This window comes from Cyprinus carpio, chromosome B1 (genome assembly GCF_018340385.1).
Source record: "Cyprinus carpio isolate SPL01 chromosome B1, ASM1834038v1, whole genome shotgun sequence".
NCBI lineage: Eukaryota > Metazoa > Chordata > Actinopteri > Cypriniformes > Cyprinidae > Cyprinus > Cyprinus carpio.
The window spans coordinates 35,817,158-35,827,435 of record NC_056597.1 but is presented as its reverse complement, the minus strand read 5'-3'; the positions used below and the strand labels follow the sequence as shown (position 1 = coordinate 35,827,435).

The 10,278-nt window shown below is 37.0% G+C and overlaps 1 pseudogene; it reads right to left on the bottom strand.

Annotated features, from left to right (window-relative positions):
• Window positions 1–1,785: 1,785 nt before the first annotated feature.
• LOC109071256 lies at window positions 1,786–9,932 on the bottom strand (annotated as a pseudogene).
• Window positions 9,933–10,278: the final 346 nt, after the last annotated feature.

Genomic DNA, 10,278 nt, shown 5'->3' with positions numbered 1-10,278 from the left:
AAAAATGAAATAAAATTGAACAAATAAATTTGATTGTAAATAAATTTTTAAAATTGATTTGGAGATTTTAAATGAACATATAAAATATTTAAATGAATAAATAAATAAATAAACCAAGAGTATCTAACTAAAGAAAAAAAAGCTACCTCATACAACTTCGTATTTTACAGTATAAATTGGGGTCGTTAAACATGAAAAATATATATCTGTATTTAAAATCATTTATAATAGGTTCTCCTCTGACATGACTGATGATTATATTTTTTGGGGTCCCGTGGGCATCTAAAAGATTGAAAACCCCAAGTGCGACAATAATATTAGGGGTCAGAGCAGTGCTCAGATACGTATTTTGATTAAGACCAAAATTGTTTTGAAATAACATGCATTGATGACATAATAAGTGCGTGATAATACCAGGATTGTGTGTTAGGAAAGTCAGTTTTGATTTCATGTTGACTTTAAACTCGATATAAATGTGATAATCCAGGCTGAGCTATTATCACGCAGAATAACAGACGAACGCACGTAGTTAATAAAGATCAGCCAGCATTAACTGTGTATCATCGATGGAAAAGTACTTTCACTAAAAACAGACCCGAAATTGTGTTCTTTTAGTCTTCACATCAGCTCTTCGGTCCGTTCACACTGAAACTGAATCACTATAATCCAGTTCCAGTCTCCATTTCCCATTATTTAGGCTTTAAATTAACTTTTCAGTCTGTTCAGACTAAAACCAAATCACAATAATCTAGTTTCAGTCTCCATTTCTCATTCTTTTGGTTTTAAATAAGCTCTTCAGTCTGTTCTCGCTGAAACCAATTTTTTGTATTCCAGTTTCAGTATCCATTTCTCATTCTTTTTGACTTTAAATAAGATCTTCAGTCTGTTCACACTAAAAACCGAATTGCTGTAATCCAGTTTCAGCATCCATTTCTCATTCTTTCATCTTTAATTCAGGTGTTCAATCTGTTCACACTGAAACCGAATCACTATAATCCAGATCCAGTCACCGTTTCTCATTCTTTTGGCTATTTAAGGGTGCTTTCACACTAGCACTTTTGGTGCACACCTGGGTTCGATTGATGTTAGAGTTCGGGTTCGTTTGGATGATGTGAACGCTGTCGTTGCGAACTCGGTGAGGCACCAGTAACCGTAACCCGAGTCCACTTAAAAAGGGTGGTCTGGGGTAACGGTTCACGTGAACTTTGGTACGGTTCGCTCCAGATGTGAACGCAATCATAACAAATCGCGGAAGTGAACCGCTATTAATGACGTATTATTGGAAAAAAATGTGTGTTTGTGTGTGTTTCACTCACTTTCCAGACGAGTGTGACTGACGGGCTGCAAACAGAGAGCTCATTTCTGTTCACCTTCAGCGTTCTTTAGATCATTTTGCAGTACATTCAGTAAGACAGACTGGAAGTTGCCGTTTATGTACTGAAGCTTTGTAAACAAAGTCACGTCCCAAAAGAACAAAACGAAACGGTTCAAAAAAATGTAAATATATAAAGTGCAGAGAGCAATGTTATGGATTTGCCGCCTTCTCCCGCGCAGCCGTTACTAAGCAACAGGGTAAACAGCTGCTGGCTTGATGACGCAAACGAACTGCGGTTCGGACCCAAATAAAATAATGTGAACAGAGTCCAACGGGGGTAGGGGGAGTGGGGAGCAATCGAACTCCAGGCAAGCAAACCAAGTGTGAAAGCACCCTAAGTCAGCCTTTCAGTCAGTTCACACCGAAACCGTAATCACACTGGATTGCTGTAATCCAGTTTCAGTATGGTTTCAGAAGAAACTGCAGTTCCTCAGAGGAAGGGGTTGTGGCTTTGGCCGGGAAGCTGTGTTTGTTGGGTGGAGGGGGGTGTGAGGGGGCAGCAGTAGCTGGGGGCAGGTTGCTGGGCAGGTCCAGCAGGCGTGGGGTGGCTGTGTGAAGGACGAGGGCAGAGTCTGGGGCTTCTGCTGCAGGACGGGCAGAGGGAGGGAGGCGCTGTAAGACAGAGCGTGAGCCGGGCACGGGGCGATGTGGGAGTGAGGGACGCATCTGATTCAGAGTCAGTCTGGGCTGCTCACAGTGGAAGGGGTTTGTGGGAGACGGTGTGCTCAGACCTGCAAGGGACACAAAATATCATTAGACTCTTCTGCCCACCAAGGCTGCATTTATTTGATTAAAAATACTGTAAGAACAGTAACATTGTGAAATGTTATTACAATTTAAAATAACTGTTTTCTATGCAAATATCTGTTAACGTGTAATTTATTCCTGTAGTCAAATCTGAATTTTCAGCATCATTACTCCAGTCTTCAGTGTCACATGATCCTTCAGAAATCATTCTAATATGATGATTTGCTGCTCGAGAAACATTTCTGATTATTATCAGTGTTGAAAACAGTTGTGTTGCCCAATATTTTTGTGGAAACTGTCATACATTTTATTTTTCAAGATTCACAGATAAAGAAAAGTTCAAAGAACAGCATTTATGACACTATGAGAAATAGAAATATTTTGTAACATTACAAATGTCTTTACTGACACTTTTGATCAATTTAATACATCCTTGATGAAAAAACATATTTCTCTAATTTTTTATATGATATATTTGTGAGTTTATTTCTTCTTTCCAAATGGCAAACAGTTTTCACTGGTTTTTAAGCATAAATCTCATTAAGTTAGATGCCTAAAATAAAGAAAGAAACCAAACTCCTGTGCATTCACATCACTTTTATATATTTTAAAACAAAAATGTTTTTTTCTTTAAAAATATAATGACAAAACTATAGATTTTCTCATTAAAGTAAACTTTTTTTAATTCACTATTTACTCCAATGCTGAAAAGGTGAACGTTTAAGAAAAACAAATCACATGTATGATTTATGAAATCTGATTAAAAAAGATGATTGTTATGAAAGTTATGATGACCTGCAAAATATGCTAATTATTCTTTTAAGGTCTAAATTAAATTGCAAGGAGTGATTTTGCACTGGAAATGTAAGTGACAAATCGAGTACTCAGTTTGAAAATAAAAAGTATTTTGGCTTTGTGTCAAATGGGCACATTTTAACAAAAAATCTAAATTCCCCCAAAATAATAAGCGGTGTTTGAGAGTGTGTGTTTTCCTACCTGACAGGAAGGGGTTTTTGCTCTTGACTGGTGGTTTGGTGGGGAATGAGTGTGTCCAGATTAACGAGGGGCCGGAGGCAGCGGTGGGGCCGAGGATCAGTCTTCAGGGGTCTGGCACTGTCTGGGGGTCACTGCGTACCAGAGGAGGGACACGACTGCGAGAGAGAGTCAAAGGTCTCTGGACTGTCATTCCTCCCCGCCCCGCTCACTTGAACACCCATCACCAGCTCACCGAACTGATCGGCATCTGAAATGAGAGATGTTCGTGATGAACTTCAGCTCAACTGAGAGAGGACAAATCCAGTGTGAAGAGGGTCTGGTTTGGTGTGATGAGCCACCTGCAGGGACTCTCACAGCTCACAGTCTGCAGGACTCTCACAGCGAGGACTGAACACTTGGTTTGGCCCCGCCTGCTCTGCTATAAGCCCCTCCTCCTCTGGAATAGTAAATGGGTCCTTCACACTTGACACTGGAATGAAGTGCAAAGAATCTAGAGATGGGTCAAATGTTACAAATATTTACTTATTTAAAAGGAAAAATTGTGCCTATCAAATAAATAATAACTGCAAGATATAAACCCGCAATTCTGAGAAAAAAAGTTACAATTGTGAGCTTATGAGATAAGAAAACACAATTACAAATCAAAATGTATCTCACTTTGGTTTTTAGCTGTTGTACCCGGTCGCGCTGGGCTCCTCCAGGCTTTTTTCATCCATGTTAGAGGTGGAGTTTGAAGGCGGGGCATCCCAGTGGTCAGGAGGTGGATTGGCGTGGCGGGTTCCCCACGGGTGGGCGGGGCTACTGAAGGAAGGGCGGGGCATCCAGGGACTATCAGCCACTGGGTTACTAGAATTAAATATGGATGAAACAAACAAAACAAAAATAAATACGTACGAAGAATCCTTGAAATATTTTTGTCTTACTGTTTGTTTAATTAAAATATCGAACCCCCCCAAAACAAAATGTATTTTTTGATATCTTTACATTTTTACCTTGAAATGTGGTTCAAATAATGTCAGTTGTTATTTTCAATGTTTGTAGAAATATTTAAACAATGCCGAAACAAGGTTTAATGCTAAATAGTCTTAACCAGTTAACTAAACACTAATAAATCAATGTTGAGAAATTTTATCATTTTTTTTTTTTTTACATTTGAATATAACCTAAAAAGAAGCCGCTTCACACTGTGACCGCAGATATATGCAGTGATGCTGAGGAATCGTGAACTCTTAGACTGTTGATCACAGTATAATGAGAGCTCATCACTGACCGACAGACTCCAGGGGTCAGAGTTCACGGGGCAGGTGGCTAGGCGTCCCCGGGGTAGAGTCGCTGACCGGCGCGGCAGGCACAGGACCGAATATATCCACCAGATCGATCATGGCCGACCTGCGAGAGGAAATCAACGGTGAGCCGCTCTGAAGCTCAGCAGATCATGCAGCTGTTGAAGGTGTCTCTCTCACCCTCTGAAGGCCAGCCGGTCTCACTCAGCCCCTTCCTCTCCTCCAGGGCCTCCTGCATTGGAGCGTCGTCCCCCCTGACGGCTGCGCTGCTCCTTCAGGAGACAAAACAAGCTCAGCACCAGAAGCTGAAGCCGATGCTGTTCGTTAGTGCAAGGATTAATTAGGAGGAAAAGAGCAGGAGGTTAATGACATTCAAGAGGACCATTCCACAGGAACAAACAACGGCAGGAGCAGAACACACCGCTAGAGATTAGAGAAGAGGGAAGAAAAGTGAGTCAGTACAAGCTAAGTTAAAACAGACGCAAAAATACAGTTTAAAGGTTAATCAAAGGTTAATTAAAAAAAGGTTAATTAAAAGATCTTGTTAATAATTGAATCCAGTGCTTCTCAAGTTTTTTGACTGAAGGGCCCACGATGGCCATAAATATTGGACATTGTTTTTTTATTATTAATTTACATAGTGGTGAAACTTTTTATCAACACTGGGGAGTATTGATATATTATGTAATATTGTATTAAAATAATCAACTATGATTCATTTTGTGAACTTAAGAAGTTTCAAGAACTGTATGTTCTTCAATTAATAATCGCAGTTATTGAGGGGGAAAGTATTTTTTTTTTAATTTAGAGTTCGACTACTGTAATATATTAACAATAATGAAACAGAGCTGCTGAGGAGAAAAAAAATATTAATTAACAAATAATTTTTCATTTGATTAAATTTCTAAATATAATGAACAAAATTAAAAAATATATATATTTTTACTTTTTATATTTATTATGAGATAATATGGAATATTAGAATAATTTGCAATATTATACATTTACATAATATACATTTCTGTTTACATCTTGATTTTTTTTTTTTTGCATTTTAATTCAGAGTTTGACAGTTTCAATATATTAATACGATTTTATTAATAAAAAAAAAATCTCCCCTTGATTTCAAGAATTCTGTGTTGTAGGTCAACTGTAGAAAACAAGTTATTGAGGGAAAAAAGTAACGTTTTTTTTTTATTTTATTTTTTTACCAACAGTTATTGAGGGAAAAATACATTTTTTTTTATTATTTGTTATGTAATATTATATATGGACTAAATCTCAGATGACATTTGTTTTTTTCTTTCGAATTTATAGTTTGAATGTTTTTGAGGCGCCCGGGTAAGAAACACAGGGCGGTTCCTCGGATACCTGCGCAGAGCTACAGGACGTCTCCATGACAACAGCTGAGCAACACCGCGAGCTTGCAGGCAGTGAATTGGCTGCAGTGGAGGGGCGTGTCTGCAGTGGATTTGGGTTAATCAGGGTTCTTTTCAGCAGCTGTGTGTGGTTTCTGCTCCTCCAACTGCATCCTGTGGGGAACGCAAATATTCCTGAAAACAGCAGCAAAACTCGTCTTTCTCCTCACATTTCCTCCGTGCTTACGGAGCGCGCACCACACACACACACACACACACACACAGACACACACTCAAACCGCTCTTGTCAGAGATGGAAAACGCTCCGGCTGCTGCATGCTGGGAATGAAAAGCCTCTCAAACAGCACAGAAACTGAAGGCACACAGGATCATTCACAGATCATTAGGAAACGTCTACGTAAAGAAGGAGTGTGTCAGGATTATTACTGTACACGTACAGTTAACAAACCTGAAGTTAGTCGTTCAAAAAATAATGTTATCAATTGTACTATAATATAAGTTAATAAATACAATTATATAAAATTATAACTAAAGTAAAATGTAAAATTGTAAGATCAAAATTGTAAAGCATATATTTTTTAGAAACTAAACAATGACTAAAATGATTGTAATATAATAAGACATGAAGTTGCATATACTACAAGTTATAAGTTATAATATAATTAAACATAAATAAGAAATGTATAATCAAGGGACAAGCAGGTTGAACAATAGATGAATAGATTAATATTCAATTACAAAAAAAAATTTAAATATATTTTAAGAATACGGCTGATGGTTGCAAAAAGTAATCTACCCAAAACAAATAAATTAAATAAAAAACGAATGTGCATAAACAAGTAATAAAGTATAAATAAAACATATAATTTTAATTAAAATAAATGTAAAACATTACAATTTTCTAAAAAAAACCTAGAAATGGCAAAAATTAGTTTAAAATAAATAAAGATATGATAAATTATAACAAAAAAATAAATATTGCATTATATAAAAAATAATTACAAATATTCATAAAAATGAATAAATATAAAACAATGTAATAAATTGTAATAATAAATATAAATAATAAACTGCACAATATCGAATAACAGGAGTATCTCTGAACTGCGTGTTGTACCGTGTGTACCTCTATGCTCATGGGCCAGCGCCAAGCTGCAGCTGCAGCTCTTCTTCTCAATGTCTGCGGTCGAGTTGCTCCAGATCAGGCGCTCGCGGAGACGAGAGGACGCTGACGGAAAGCAGACAGTGAGATCATTCATCTGCAAATATGTGTGTGATACATTATGACTGATGTTGCTCTGAATGCCATCATAATCCATCATCATCATCATCATCCCACTTCGGATTTTAGTATACTGTCAGTGTTGTGTCTGTGTGAGTGTGTTTGTGGTGTGTGTGTGTGTGTGTGTGTGTGTGTGTGTGTGGTGTGTGGCAAAGCCTCATTAGACTGCAAAAACACCAAAGCACATGGCAGCAGCAGCGTGTGATGAGAAAAGCACTAATTTCAGCGCTCTTTATTATTAGAATGGAATCTGAGGAGGTCACGTTCAGACAAAAAAAATAACGGTCAATAGTCGGGGGGTAGACATCAATAAACATTTTACACCTGCATATGTGTATATATTGGATTTTATGAACAGTTTTCTATGTTATTATTGCGAATTCCGTTTTTTATAATTATATTTCGTTCGTTCTGTGCTCGGGTCAGCGATAATAGATATTGGATTTCTAGATGTACATTTAAGAACATTGCCCCTTTCATGTAATTAATTTAATTTAAATAAAGTGTTATAAAGCAATGAATTAAATGAAGTAAACAGTACTTTCTTAGGTTCGGGTGACTGTAATTACATGTAAGTGCACATACTGTAAAACACAATGCAACCTTTTTCTTTTTGTTTCAGTTGTTTTTTTGGGGGTTTCAAAAATCAATTACCTATTCAGTCAGTATCATCACTATAGGGAGTGTAGTGCAAATCTTGCCTAAAATTAAAATAGCAGTTTCTACAGCACAACAAAAATCTTATATTCTGTGCCAGCTTGTTGAGGTTTTTCTATCTATCAGATTCTTCTGAATGCTACTGCTGTAAGGCTGTGAATGCTGCCTCTTGGATAAACACAAACTGAAAGTGAAAGCTAACATGAACATGTTATAACATGTGATAACATGAACGAGAGTGTTACAGTTGAAGGAGGTGGGTGATCCGTTCATGCTGGGCTGGCTGCTGCGTCTGCTGGGGTGCGCCGGGGGAACGCTGCTCGTCATCCTCTCTTTGGTCTTGAGCGCCTGCGCCCGCTCCTGTCTCAGACGATCCTCGTCCCGCCAGACAGCGCCACCAGCTGCTTGGCTTTTCTCGCGCACGTTTCACGGCCCTGGTCGCGCCCGTCCCGGTCCACCGTACTGGAAGTCCCGCCAGCGGTCTGGATGGGCTGAAGGCGTTCTCGCGGCACTGCTGGGCCACGCGCGCCGAGCACGTCTCACCAGCTAGTCCAGCAGCGTCTCAGCGCATGAGGCACAGGATACACCGAAGCATCACTGATCAGAGCACAAGCTTCCTCAGCTTTTAACTCTCTGCTCGTACAGAGAAATATTTTCAGCCTTTCACAGATAAAATCTGTGAGCTAAAATAATTTGCATTATGATTGAAATACCCAACTGCCAGGAATCCAATTGTAAAGGGTTAATGGTTTTCAGGGTTATTAAAACAAACAAATGTACATTTTTGTCAGCTGTTTTTGGTTTAAGATTAAGGTTAATACTGCATATTATTTGTAGGGATTATGTATATATAATATATATTATATATTGATATATATATATATATTAGTTATATATATATAATATTCTATATAATAAATTATAGTATATTTTTTAATTAACTCTTAAATTTTAACTAAAATTAATAACAGGTATAGTTTTTTATTTTTATTATTATTAGGCTAAAAATCACTAACCTTTGATTTTACTAGAAATAAAAATAAACCAAAAATGAAACGTATTCAAGTTAGACTAGAATTTGCGAATTAAAAACAAACTAAAATAACAATTAAAAAAAACAAAATTAGGCTATAAATAACTTCTAGAAATCTGGAAATCTCTAATTAGACTAGAAGTAAACTAGAAATTTCACACAGACTTTTTAAATTAGGCGAGAATCACACTGTAATCAGTAATTTTACCAGAAATAAACTTAAAATAATCTAAAATTAGCAATCACTTGAAATCATGAATTTGACTAGAATAAACTATAGATAAATATAGCACCTTGTAAATTAGGCTAAAATCACTTAAAATCATAATTAAGAAATAAACTTGAAACAAAATTTAACAACAACAAACAAAAAAAACAAAAATTAACACTTTAAAATAAGGCTAATAACTTGAAATAAAAAATTAGAGTAGTATACATTTGTTTAAATTAATAAAAATATCTGACTAGAAATCATTAATATGAATTAAAATTAAGTTTTTGTTAGTTTTTTAAAAAAGTCTAGAATATATGTGAAATCAATAACTCTTCAATAAATAAATAAATATATCAATAAAAAACTTAAAAATCTTTAATGTTTAAGAAAATAAACTAAAATAACAGCTCTTAAAAAAAATCAGGCTAGAAATCACTAGTCTAGTAATAAGTGATTTTAGCCTGATAAAAAAAGAAAGAAAAGAAACGTGCTAGTTTTTTATTTTTCTTTATTTTAACTTAACTTTATTTAATGAACAACTTAGCTCTAAAAAAATTAATAAATAAATAAAAAATCAGAACTCATTCATTAGACTAGAAATTCACTAGAAATAAACTTGCACTTAAATAACCCTTATGTACTGATATTTTTTGATGCTGTGGGAATCCTGGTTCCTCAGAGGTAACACACAGGTGCTTTAGCATCTGCACACCTTGTAGACGTGTCTCCAGTTCTTTTGGTGTTTTTCTTGTTGGAGGCTTCCACACCATGGCCATGACCTCGCTGAAGGCCACCACACTGAAGGTCAGCTCGGCGATCTCCGACATCAGCGAGCTGGACGGGCCCCAGGGGTCATTAGAGGTCGCCTCGCGCACCTTGATCTCTGCGTCCGAGTAGTTGTGCACGAGGTTCTTCACCTGACGCCGCAGGGCCGAGGTCGTCATGGCGACAGCGAGAGCGTGGCGAGGGGGTCATTAGAGGTCGCCTCGGATCCCAGACGGTCAGAGCTGAGAGGGTCAGAGATGAGGTACATGTTCTTACTCCTCAGAACGGATGCATTTATTTCACACAAAGAATACAGTTTTATTATTATTATTGTGGATTATTTTTATTTTTTAAAGTAATTGTTTTCTATGTGAAAATCTGTTAAAATGTAATGTATTTCTGTGATGCGCAGCTGTATTTTCAGCATCATTCCTCCAGTCTTCAGAGTCACATGATCTTCAGAATTCAGTCTAATATGATGATTTGCTTCCCAAGAAACATTTCTGATTATTATCAGTGTTGCGTCAGCAGCTGAATATTTTTGTGG